The sequence below is a fragment of the Sphaeramia orbicularis genome, chromosome 20, assembly GCF_902148855.1.
Source record: "Sphaeramia orbicularis chromosome 20, fSphaOr1.1, whole genome shotgun sequence".
Classification (NCBI taxonomy): domain Eukaryota; kingdom Metazoa; phylum Chordata; class Actinopteri; order Kurtiformes; family Apogonidae; genus Sphaeramia; species Sphaeramia orbicularis.
The window spans coordinates 21,951,594-21,965,473 of NC_043976.1; the positions used below are offsets into that span (position 1 = coordinate 21,951,594).

Here is a 13,880-nt window from a genome sequence, read left to right on the forward strand (position 1 = left end):
ATTCTGCAGGTCCATATTAATTTAAATTATATTGATTAAGATAAGCTTTATATTTGAAAAATTCTCCTCCTCTGTAGGTAGTTGATAGTCCAGGATCAGCATTTTGGAAACTGTAACTGTTTTTTAGCATCGCTTTTTTAGAATCGTCTTTCAATATGTTATGATGCTTCTGCAATTTCCTGCAAAAATGGAGAATCCAGCCAACACCATTAAACTATTATAACGTGCCAAAAATGTCTTGTTCTTCTTTGAATTCATGCTTTTAGAGGCACCTTATTTCACACAACTTGTCTCCCTATGCTTCCATACCCTGAGTGAAGTGTTGAGACATTTGCTTTCATCTTGTCCAGAGGCATGCTGCAGAGATGAGAAAAGGTGAAACGGACTCTGGGAGCAGGGAAAAAGAGCATGTTCAAAGCTGAAGCAAAAGAGAGGTTTTTTCCACACTTTTTGCAGAGTAGCTCAAATTTCCTGAAAACAAGCTGGTACTTCCATCTCATAATACCATTTTGAGGGTTCTGGTTTTACTGTTTAAAGACAACTAGACTCTCCTGAGCGAGTTCTCTACATCAGTAGGCATCAGCAGAGCGGCTCTTAAGACAACTTCAGAGAGAAATCTGTCAGAAAATGCTCACAGATAAGTCACCACCACAATATTAAGTTATGTCTTTTTTTGATAAATACAAAAATAATTGTCAGACCTTCTCTTTTTCTCCTCATAGCCTTTGTCCAGCGTTGACTTTTAACCTCCGACTGGAAAGCAACCAGTAATTGAAATTAATTAACTTGTCCAAAGTGAGGCAAAAGCAATTACCCAAGCAACCTCTTGCTTGTCAACAAAGCTCTTTTCTAGTGAGAAGAATAGTTAGTCTGTTACAGATGCATTTGGCCCATAAAACAGACATACAGCCATGATGGATGTCATCGTTTTCAGTGACGCCTTATTTCTAATGAGTTCCTCTGCCATATTGCAGGCTCATTATAAAAACAGCTACTGTATTATGGAGAATAATAAAAAATGATAATATCCTAGTAATGAGTATGATTATTATCAGTTAATGCAAGTTTTGGTTGGTGGCATCAGTGTTGGTGATTATTTCCTCTCCTTAATGATCCACATTATGAAAGCCAATGTTATCTGGCGCATACTAAAATCAGCACTGAAATACAAAGTCAGTGTTGTGGCACATTTACCAAGAACATACATATTTTAATGTAAGTTAAACATTTCCTCTGAAGCTGTTCAGTTTCTCCAGTCTGTATATGCGGCTCAGACTACCAAACTGTGACAAGCCCCTTCCATTTCTGACATTTTACTTGTCCTCAGAAGCCCTTAGAAGCACACATGAATCAAGGTTTTCAAAACTATGGTGATAGAAATTCAGCGTACCGAGAAGACCAATCTTGATTTCCTTCACACACCTGCTTAGAGTGCATCACGGTTCACGCAAATATGAACCCCCCTCTGCTTTGGCTGTCTGTGTCTGTAAGATGGTACTGTTGGCTATGAGAGTGTGAAAAACAGACACTCAGAAGTGAGACTAAAGGAAGGAAAAAGATGAAGCCAAAAGGAAAAAGGTAGAGAAACAAAGGAAAACAGCATGTCACGCCGTGCACATGTGCATCCATATTACTAATCTGGATATCACCTGTGTCTCCACATAAAGCAAAACCTACTGAGTGGAGGCAGCATAGTTCGGCAAGAGGCCAGTGAAGTCACCCCGAAACAGGACTCTGGTGAAGGTAACAAATTGCCTTCTGCTGAGTTAGAAATTGGAGAATTTTTCCTGTTTCCTGAGACACTTTGGTCAGTGTTGATGAATGATCACGTCAGTCCCTTGTGGTCCACGAGGACCGGTGTGAAGCTTGTTTGTTCACTTAATCAGTGACGTTGCATCCATGTCAGTTTCAATTACGAGACAAATGAGAAAAGAGGGAGAGTGGCTGTTACAGGATCACTTCATGGAGGAAAGTTTCGGATTTTAGCTGATAGACATCTTACAGTAATAGAGTTATATTTTAAAAATGTGTCAGAGGATGCGATTGTAGAAATGGAGCATAATGTATCACGTGTGCCAAAATAAGAACTGTTGTGTTTTTGTTTCCTTGGTACAAGACATTTTTATCTGCAGAGGACGTCAGCCATGTTTTCTTTGGTAGCTCAGAAGCATGGACTGCATTTAAGAAGTGGATGGAGCCTGCTGTAATAGCTCATATTTTTGTTGTTATCTGAAGTTTGGCCATGTTGGCTCCATGTTGCCAGAAGTGACAATATTTCGACAAGATTATGGAGCTGGGAGAGCACAAGGAGTGATGGGAATGCTGATACTACACACAAGTAATAGTAAATGACAGCAGTTGCATGTGTTGTTAGTCCAACAAGAGTCAAAGAACCAATCCCAATTCACCTCTTGGCCCTCCTCCTTAACCCTACCCCTTGGCACTACCCCTTGAAACAGAGTTGCAAGGGGCAGGGGTTGAAACATTCTCCTATGAAATGGGACAACCCTTCAAGACCTGTTACATCATCAGCAGTCATCGATGGCGCTATTAACAGATTCGACAACTTTATTTCCAAAAGAATTCACCATGCCTTCAGCAGCTGTAGCCATCTCTGTTGCATGGGCTTTGGTCATCTTTTACAGCTATCAAGCGCAAACCGCAGAAATGTGGTATACAGTACAATGAAACAGCATTAAATGGTCGATCAAATGATTAAGTTGTTTACAAAGAAAATACGAACATTTGTGTGTTTCTTTCATCACACTGTTGCACCAACTTGATGATGATTTGAACAGAATTTTGGGAGATTTCTCGTATGCCTCCATTTGTAGTGTGGTCCTGAAAAATCTCAAGGGTCAAACAGCCTTCCCCCATAGCCCTTCCCCTCTGACTCTTTGAGAATCGGGGCACCCCTACCCCTTCACATGAACGCGTAAAATGGAGGGGTAGGGGTAGGGGTAAGGGGGAGGGCCAAGGGGTGAACTGGGATTGGACCAAATTGTCAGGGAAAACAATAAATTAATAAACATTTTATTCAATAAACAGAAGTTGTCTATTAATCCGCCCTGCGATGAGCTGGCGACTTGTCCAGGGTGTACCCCGCCTTCGCCTCTATGTAGCTGGGATAGGCTCCAAGCGACCCCTGTGACCCTAGTGAGGATAAAGCGGGTTCAGAAAATGAATGAATGAATGTCTATTAATCCCAAACTCTTATTTTTAAGATGAACCTGATGTACCCTTATTTGAGATAAAAAATGTTGGTATTTTTAGAGAGAAATTCAATGTAAGTCTATGGGTTATTTGGAGCTAACATCAAAAGGCCATTATTGTTACACTTTAAGGTAGTTCATTGTTGGCTTAGGTTATGCCCTTGTCCTTGCCCCACGGACTTCCCTTTTTTGCAGTGTTAGGTTGCATTACCATCACCAACTATGAGTAGTGAGTATGGACCAAAGTTAATGGCATCCTCTTTACTAAAAAGCTTTTGTTTCTTGTTTTCTTCCTTGCTTTTCTACAGCCACCATTGGGGAAGAAAACTTCCCTTCTAGATGTTACTAAATATTACACCCTGCCCCTTTAAAAATATATTATTTTAGAGAATATAAGAATATATTTATTCCAAATATTTAACATAAAATTAAGAAAACGACACTATCAACAGCAGGGGCCTAGTGTACCAAAAATCACTGCTGCCTTATAATCTTCACGTTCTGCTTCAGCCCATGGTTTACATTATAATTTGCTTAGTTGGAAAACAATAGCGGTACTAAAACCTGTTTTGAATCAGCTGTGCAAGATCTGAACAGTTCCAGTCTGGTAAATATTTGGTCTGAATGAATCACATATTAACAAAATAGCTTACTCAACAACTATAATAAGACTGTTTATATGTTAATAGGCATTGTTACACTGACTTACCAAAATACAGGAAACGTCGTGAAGTCAGCCTGGAACTATCTGTAGTGGGGGGAAAACAACAACAACACTGGGTTATGAATTGTTTCTATTTTAACACTTCTTTTCTTCGACTCTGAGCATTGGTTCTTGCCGGAGCAGTTGCCGGTGCTGAGAATGGTCACTGCGCAGAAATCTTCAACCTTCACTTACAGTTTACTGGTGTATTTACAGTTCGCTACCTGTCATTCCACATTAATGAAAAGAGTTTAGAATTTGCCCAGTGAGTACATCTGGGCTATCATCTATTCACTGCATGACAAACTCAGGTAGAGATGTTTAGAGGACAGACTCAAGGCTACAGTGGCTCCCCTATTCACTTTAGTGGCTCACAGTGGTATTACGGGAATGCCAAGGCTGTAACAGTGCATGTCTCTGGAATGCACAATAGTTACCCATTAAGTTGGAAAAATGTTGTTTTCAGACACATTCCTGTTTTTATTCTAATTTATACACATCAATAATCACCTTTGACTTGATGCAGTGATTACATACTCCCAGGTACAGTTTATCTATTAACCCTTTATAGGGCACTCATACAAATATTCTGAAATTCAAAATTTTAACCTTAGTTTGTTATTGGAGGACATAACAAGACTCTATTATTTTTGTGGGTTTTTTTATTGTTATGTAGAAAATAAAAGTCAATGACGTTACCATATTTGGTTCCGTACCAAAAAGTGGCATAAAAATACGATAAGTAAATATAAAAAAATACAAGAAAACCACATTTAATGTGAAAGGAACATGTATTTTAGAACATTAGAACATCACTTTTAGAACATTACAGCAACATAAGTGCTGATCCAGACACCTGTAAACATACACACCATTCCTTACATTAGTACCATTACTTCATGGTACCTAACAAAGCAGGTACACTCACTGTTCATGCAGAGGTGGACCTTACAGACCCTGTAGACCACATTGGACCTGAGACTGTTGACTCACTGCAACTGTTGCTGTACTGTCTTGTAATATAAATGGAAATTACCAAAAATAGTCACTTGCCTGTTAAAGGGTTAAGAATAAATCACATTGTCATAATGTATAAAGAGATGAAAATATTTTACTCCAACTTTATAGGCAACAGTGTACAATACATTGATCAGTAGCATGATGTACAAATATCCACTGTTTTTCTAAACTCTAATGATTATTTTAGGTCATATTTAACAATTTAAGTAGAATTATCACAAAGAGCTCCTTCAAGCAAAAAGAATAAAGCTGTATCTTAGTTCACATATCCTGAGTGGACATTTTTAAACTGTATAAATAATATATAAATTCATTAATTAGGTGGTAGTCCCCTTTTAACTCTGGGTCTGCCTTCAGAAGATTACAATACACTGGAGATGGTGGTAGTTTTCCCCACTGTGCCGACTCTGGATTATACTCGCCTTGAGTACTTACATAAGTGGCTTTATTTTTCTATCCATTTAGCCATGGGTAGATTTTTTTCTTACACTATCTTCACTTAAATTGCTTTTGGCCTCTCAAAATTACTGACTGAGAATAAAAAACTCTTCTTAATACAAGAAAAGAATCGGTACACTGCAACTCTTTACGATGAATGGCAAACACCATGCCTCGCAGTCTCATACATAATTGTCCTCTACAGCCTTCCCCCCTCCATTTTGACGTTAATTAATCTGAAGCAATCTCCAAACTGCCCATGGGGCCAAGACCTTACGCCTCCAAACCTTCAATTCCTGTGATTGAATTTCACAGAGTTCATCTCTCCAGCCCTTAACTTTGCCACTTTGCGGGTAGTGATCGAAAAAAAAAAAAGAGGACACTAAAAAATAAAACGAGGAGAAAAAAAACTCTCACCATCAGCCATATTCTTTTTGCTATCCATCATGGGCCTTAGAGGGGAGGACAAAGACAAATACAGCTGGACAGAATCTCGGCACAAAGCGAGAAAGATGACCCCCCTGGACTCTGATGCTGCATTTCACTATCTCACCCTCGCAGTCCATTCATTCAATACCTTTGGATGGACTGGGCCCAGCAACACTCTATCATACCTCTATACTTCATTGTAGCAGGCACAGGGTGGACTATAGTGCACCCAGGCTGACCTGCAAGGGAAAGATAAAGATGGGTTTAACTGTTAATGATGATGTTTTGAACAAGAGCAGGAAGTGTAGATTTTAATCAGCGCAGGATTATGAGTAGATCTGACCTTGTTTATATATTAAAGACATAAGAGGTCAAATGATCAATCAGCATCATACACTATATTTAGCTGATAAATGATGCTACACAAAACTAAACCCTTTTTTGCTGAGTCACATCCGGAGGTCAGTTGTCCATGGAGAAATTGTGTCGTAGAAATACTTCGTCTGAAACTGTGACAGTTACAGCATCATTGTCCAATTTTTTCTCCCATAGAGTGTGGCAGTGGAAGTAGATTTTTTTTGAAGTCCTGGCACTACAAGGCCCTGGATGCTACTGCTGCAGGGGCACAGCAAGGCTGACTAAGCCTGAGAAATCGCATGGCTTTGGCCCTGCTGCAGCGTGAGATGGCTCATTGAGTCTGCAGGTATGGAGCTCAGAGTGAGGAATGACTGCAGTCTTTCACAGTTGACCGACCCTTCTCTCGCTCTCTCTCACCCTTAGTATCTTTTTCTACTCATCCTCCCTTTACCCTTTTCTTGCGTCTACTTTTTTTTTTTCGCTCCCCATCTTGTCTTCACCTGGGAAATGACCGAAACACCTTACGGCTCTTCACTCGCCTGCATCATCAACTCTCAGAAGTCTGACTCAGTCCTACACACTTCTGCTTGCGTTTAAGAGTATATTTTTGTCACTGGTCTGTGTCTGAACAGACTTAAAAGCGTATTGTGTTGCAGCCACAGTCACAAATAGACAATAAGACTTAGTGTCAGTTGAAAACGGGTGTTATGCCTGACTTTTTGATAAGCTACAGTAGCTCGCTACCGTAGGCTTATCAAAACCCAAGTCAGTCATCAGAATCTAATCTCAACACATTGTCTCCGTTGCCACTGACACCTTCAGCATTCACTGAGCAGAAGAAAACTTACAAAAAACTTCAGCAAGTCTTTCACACTTTCTGTGTAATACAAAATCACAGCTCCAAGTCCCTCAAGGGCGTCACCTTGACTGAATTAATGGAACCACCTAAAACCTCAAACCTGTTAGTAGCATAACATGGAAAACAAAACAGTAATATGAGTCTTTCATTAGCATTTAGATCAGTGTGTTTATGTGTGTTTTGCATATCCCACTGGCTAGCTGGTTGGCTGACTGCGTTTGCAAGGTGTGAGCTGACCTGAGGCTTGAAATGGCAGAGAAACTGCATGACAGATGGCCTGTTTGAGAGAGGGATTTGGGGGCTCAACTATGGTCAGCAGAGGTTTGGCACCAAAGCACAGGCTTGGCATGCTATTAGCATCTTGCCTCTTTCAATCATCATCTACTGTACAGCCATACATACAAGCCTTCACAGCTGCCCAAGGCTATATGAAAGTAGCATATCAATGAAGAGAATAGACAAAAAGGAGTTTTTCCCTCCTTTTGAAATGCCTTTTTGTGAAGATGAAAGCTTGCCCTCACCTCTTTTCAAGCAATTTCATTGAAATTATTTAGTCACTATACACATGCCAGAGTAAAAAATAAAACTGAAAAATGAAATACTATATGGCTCTACAAATATCCGGCTGTCCATGCACATACACCCTACTGAGGTTTTATTTGACCAGGTGAAATATAGGAGGATCCCTGCGAAACTGATTTTTTTTTTTTTTTTTTTTTTTGGTGGTTGCTTGGCAACTTGATTTCATTTGCCTGACATCAAAACAGGAATGCTGAGCAACAGCGGTGGCCACTCACACATAAACAGGCCACAGAACTGACTTGAAAGCCACAGTCAGTTTGATTCATTCAGTCCCAGACCTCCCATTATGATCTAATGTACTCACAATCATCTATTTCTGAGTCTGATTGTGTATTAACTGACTATATTATGTTTCCTGATGAAGATCACTACCATAGTTTGGTTTGGAGACCTGAAACCGTACTCTGAAGTTTAGCTGCAGCGCTGTGGGTTTCACTTTTGGCCTTGAGCAAATATAAAACATCTAATGTACGGCAGAGCAGACCATGCAGAGTAAAAGGGAGTTTTAAACTCCTGAAGCAAAAAGAAAAAGTTATAGAGGTCAGAGTTTTTCTGTGGATATAATAATGTTTTATCAGTGATATCTGAACTATCATTTGACTTTTTGCAAAGACAATTTGTTGCTTAAGGACCCATTCTAATTTGTTTTTTTTTTTTTTGTACTTTCATCATTATACTCGTCTACCGCTTTTACCGCCTATGGCATATGGTCATATAGTATTTATCCGATATGTTGTGATATTTTAAGAGTCTAAATCTGCTCTCATTGCATTAAGGCACAGTGAGAGGAAATAAAAGGTTACCCACGCATTTCCCAGAGTTGCAGTGAGGCCACTTGAAATGGAAATCTCAGCTTTACTTCCCCCCTTTCGTGGGTAGCTACATTTTTATGAAAATTACCTGATTTGAATTTAGATGTGGGTATACAGGAGCAGAGGAATTCACTGAGGCACGTTCCTGCTTAAAGAAGAGGCGTATTAACAGGCTGTTGTTGACTTCACTACGTGTCTGTCAACCAGACAAGCACACACATTCTGTCATAGCCCTAAAGCTGTGTACGACACTATTTGGGGCTTTGGAGCTTGATAGAGGCTGTGTTCATTCACTGAGGGATAAATAGGTAATTGAACTGGGATGTCACTATTAAAATACACAAAGGCACACAAACACAGAGCTGTCATTCTCATTCTTCCCCCATACCTCTCAAAAATATACACAAACACTCATATGAGACATGACATTTATTCAGTTTCCTTTAAAAAAAAAAGATCACTTTTGCAGTAGTTGGAAATATAGAGCCCAAGAAAGAAATTAACTTTGCATTACAGCTTATTTTCTTCACTCTTGAGAAGTTTTTGGTTATGCAAAAAATTTCAATACACAAACTTTTCATTCAGAATACCTGACTGATATTGAGGACAGTGACTGTGTTCAGAACTTCTCCTAATTGATCTGCAGTGATAAGACTAAAATTCCAAACTTTTAAGTAGCAATCCACTATCATACACTACCAGTCAAAAGTTTGGACTCTTCTCATTTAAATGACAAGAGATGGACCACAGATGACCAACAAGTGCTCAACATCACTGGGAACTCCTTCAAGACTGTTGGAAAACATTTCAGGTGACTATCTCATATGAAGTTCATCGAGAGAATGCCAAGAATGTGCAAAGCGATAATTAAAGCAAAATGTGGCTTTTCTGAAGAATCTAAAATATAAAACATGCTTTGGGTTATGTCACTTTTTTTTTATCTACATAATTCCATGTGTGTTCATTCATAGTTTTGATGCCTTCAGTGACAATCTACAATGTAAATAGTCATGAAAATAAGTCCAAACTTTTGACTGGTAATGCAGTATTCTCATAGGATTTTTTTTCTTTGATAGTTTATTTTTGTTTTTAATGGCTGACTTTGATTTCTGACGCACATGGAACTGCAAAATAGCAATTATCTGGTGCAAATAAATCAAGCGCCATATTACATTAGAATAAAAAAAAAAAAAAAAAATCAAAATAGAAGAAAAAAAATCCCAGACACCCTGTTTGTAGCTCTATAGTGGTTTAGTGGGTTACGTCCCTCTCGTCCACCTGCAGGACATCTGTGCGCCGCTGCCACGTCTCTTCTCGCTGGTGGAGTGGACGCGCAAAGTGGGGGCGCACTCCTCGGCCAACAAAACCCTCCTCGTGCGATGCGCAGCAGCTGTGACTGAGAACAGCTCAGGACACATCACGCACCTCCATTCCTCGTGGCTTTTGTTGCATGAGCACTGACAGTTTTAGTTGAAGGAAAGTTTTTTTTTTGTTTGTTTGTTTGTTTGTTTTTTTCCCTCCAGTGACGCTGCTTTTTCGCACCCGCGTCTTCCTCAGAGGGGGGGGGGGGTATATTGTTCGTGGCGCAGCGCGACAGTGCGGTGTCCGATTACAAACCGTGCGCCGTGGAGCCACCGGCACAGAGCGCTTCTCCGTGGGGCACAAATAGAACATAGGGCTCCGGAGGGACGAGAGCGCAGAGGAATCTGTGCAGAGACACGGAGTTTTACTGAGGTTGAGTTGTGACTAGAGCACAGCAGAAGGGAGGATATTCCGTCTCCGGTTCCTCTTTATTTTTTGTTTTTCCTTACCACTCTTCTCACCGGGACAAGATACGCAGCTTCGCTCTTTACTAGATGAACGGGAGTTGGACACCTCACTTGGTAAGGCATTTTATAAACAATAGCGCACTGGATTTCTCTGTTCAGGTGTGCCATAATATTCTGCTTTTTAATTCATCCTTATCCTTTACGCATTGTTATTTTCGTGTCAAAATCAGAACAGCAAGACTTTCAGCGCTTGTCATATGGATATTTTTTGTTGTTGTTGTTGTTATTTAGCCTGTTATTATAGGCTAAAATATACAAAACAATATGAATGTGTTAAAAAAAAAATTGGCTGCAACCAAACACAAAGTCATAAATGTAAAATACCATATCCAAAGTATTCAGTTGTAGAAGTTTTTAATTGTGCTTTTCGATGTCTGACCACTTGGTGGTGCTGGCAGAGTGCAGCCTTTCACTGGTGTCTGTGGATCCTTTGCATCTACTAAAAACATTATATTTTCTTTATTTAATGACTTTTGATTATAATCTGGTCTTCAGTGCATTCCTAATGTGTTTTATAGACAAAGTACATGCACATTTTTATAATTATTATCTGGATTGGTAGAATATTAAACATTAAAAAAAAAAAAAAAAAGAGGAAGAAGGATTCAGGAGACCAGTGCACCGGTCTCAGATGTGGTCTGGATAGACTTGTATATATTCACACTCATGCCTTCAGGTTAATTATGTTGAGATGCTTTTTTTTTGTGGTTAATTTTCCCAGTTTCCCAGTTTTGACATCACTGATTTTTTTATCTGACCTAAGCTGCATCATTATTATGTGTGTGCTTTAACATGTCCTTGCTGCTGCATTCAATTTTTTGTGTTATCGTTGAGGTGAAATTATGTCATGAATGCCCAACAGAATATGAACAGAATTCATGACCCATTCGCAGACATGCACATTTTGTACAACATAATACCTGCATTTTATATCTAGTGACAGTAACAGGATGTGCTACTTTCATTTAATTCTGCACGTCTCTTTGTTGAGGTTTTCAGACTTTCAGCTGTACACCTCAGACTTTGGGATTTTCACATAATTGCGCAGCCTGTGCAGAATCCATGAAGGTCTCTGCCTTTGGTTTTGTAAAACTATCAAAAAGTTCTTTTATTCGTACAATAAGAGCTTCATTTGAACTTTTCCTGCTTTCAGCAAATTCAATATTAAACCTTGCGAGGCCTTCCTGCGGATGTTGGATGTTCTGGGTTAACATACATAAAAGGAAAATGTACAATAGTAGTACTGGAAAATATGTAGTCATGAAGTTATATCTGTGTTTTTGGTGAAAATGCCATTGCTGATGTGAAGCAAGTAATGTATCTAGTTCAGGTGTTGCATAAATTCACAGTTCCTCAATTACCCCAAGGCTCTGTCCTTGGTTTCTGCTCTTACTAACCGTGCAGCAGGTTCGGTTGAATGCTAATCTCCAGCCCTGGTCACGCTGATTAGTGCTTGATTAACCGGACATAATTGTTAACTGAGTCACTGATTCTACCTTTGTTTTTTCCATGCCTAAGGTGAACCTTTTTAGAAACACACATCCATGCACATTCACTGACTGTCCCCGTCCTTTTCATTGGTATGCATATCAGACTGTGATTGTTTTGGTTGTGCTAGCTGTTGGGACTGTTGGGAAAGCTGTGATTCTGATAAACACAGTCAGCATCCTCTGTTCTTATGGCTTTAGACCCATGTGGATGCTGTAGCTCATCTATCCTGTCAGTGTGCTTACCAATAGCAAAAAAAATGACCCTCACCCAGATGGTGGAATTATTTTAGACTCACAGCAACAAGGCCTTTATTAGACATTGGATGCTAAAATCCCTTAGGACAAAAGACACAAAGAAATGAAAAATAAACACAGAACTAGCGAGAGAGAGAGAGAGAGAGAGAGAGAGAGAAATACACTTTGAAAGTGCTGAACAAAGAAATTATGTGACATGATGCCTTTTGGCAAAAGGTGCCAGTTTATATTGCTTAGACTGCGAGAGAAACACCACATGGAGAGAAAACAACATTAACACTTAAACTCTTGCCAAAGTCATAACAGAGATGAGCAGCAGACACAGATGAGTCCATAGTATGGAAAGCAGCCACACATTCCAGCGCCTGCGAAGAACAGCATATGATTAGCGTGATTGATATTTGCGCTGTGTTGGGAATTTGCCCGAGCACTGACACAGAACACCAGCACAAACACAGCAATTAGTCCCAGCCAGGAGAATTCCATGATGAAAATGACCCTGGTGGCCTCAGCAGGCTGTGTGGTCGCTATGGAAACGGATTGAGTGACAAGCACATTGTTGTCGACCTTTGTGATGCCGCATCCCCCGGGGGTCGAGCCCTGCTGGGAGTGAAAGCAAAAGGCATTATCATGCACGTGTAAACTAAACAGCCATTACCCTCTGGCCCCTCGGTGCTCTTTAAGGCCCTTTAGGTACTTATTTATCAGACACAAGCAAGATGGGGCTTTGGGATCGCTGGTCCCTGTACACATCACCTCACAAAAGATCTGGGGTTATTGGCTGTGAATTCTATGGAAACCCAATTGTACAAAGTTTCCTTCCAGGGTGATTTATTACTCTTATGCCAGTGACTCAAACAATAGTTGAAGTGGTTTGCTGTTCTTCCCCACCGTGCTTTGTCCTCTCATTACCACAGGCTATTTATACATCACAACCACTTTGCCATTATCTCACCCTTCCCTTGTTCCTCTCATCTCTTCTTGATTTTACAACTATAATAACCCCAGTGAATTCCTCCAAATATCAAGACAATGATTCCAAATATTTATATTTGTGTTGCAGTCAGTGTATTCAGATGCTCTGCTGACCTCTCCTTCCACAGTGGTGAAAGTTGTCTGGGTGTAAGCGCATAGTTTTTTGTGTTCTCTCCGGTTACTTAGTGAGATGGTGTAATGTTGCTATGGCTACTCCATGGTTCCCTGCGGTAGATTTGACTGCTTGTCCATCACAGAAGAATTGAAAATTTTGGCGAAATAAAGTTTATAATCCACCCCATGTCATTAAAGGCCAAAAGTGTTGCGACAGTTGCCATAGGGATTGGAAGGAAAGTGTCAAGTTTTGTGCAAAGTGCAGCTGCATAGTGTATGTTATCTATTTTCTGCATGATGGCCATGGTGTTGCCAAACATATAGAGTTTTTTTTCCACTAGGATGAGTTCATGAAGGTTTGTTGCATAAAAAACTGCCTTGATTGTAAGGATTGTTTTAAAATGCACAATGTGATTTTTTTTTTTTTTGTCTGTACATTCTGAGTTAAGTGCAAATACTGTTCAAACTCACACGTTCAAGTCTGATATGTGAAAAGGGTTGAAAATAAAGTGATTAAAAAGTGTGCAGACAACACACACACACATACACACACACACACACACACACCAGTTCTGTGATGGGACTGATCCATGTAAAACAGGCAGTGGAAGCTGGGGTAATTTCACACTACATGCTAAACAGCAGAAACAGCACAGTGGCAGGTGTAGAAAAGTATCTGAGTTCACAGTGCAGTAAGGAAGCGCAGCCGAGCGTTATGTGATCCTGGATGCGCTGTTATTTCTGCTGCTGCTCGGATCTGAGAATGAATGTCTGTGGTTTGAGTAAAACTTCCAGTTTCATGTCC

At 40.0% G+C, this 13,880-nt stretch overlaps 1 protein-coding gene across 1 annotated transcript in view; it reads left to right on the top strand.

Annotated features, from left to right (window-relative positions):
- Positions 1-9,790: 9,790 nt before the first annotated feature.
- sema5a (sema domain, seven thrombospondin repeats (type 1 and type 1-like), transmembrane domain (TM) and short cytoplasmic domain, (semaphorin) 5A) overlaps positions 9,791-13,880 on the top strand; it is a 120,388-nt gene continuing 116,298 nt past the window's right edge. The window contains exon 1 of the mRNA XM_030123771.1: positions 9,791-10,295. The gene's annotated coding sequence lies outside the window, so the exon portion shown is untranslated. The remainder of the gene's footprint in view (positions 10,296-13,880) is intronic.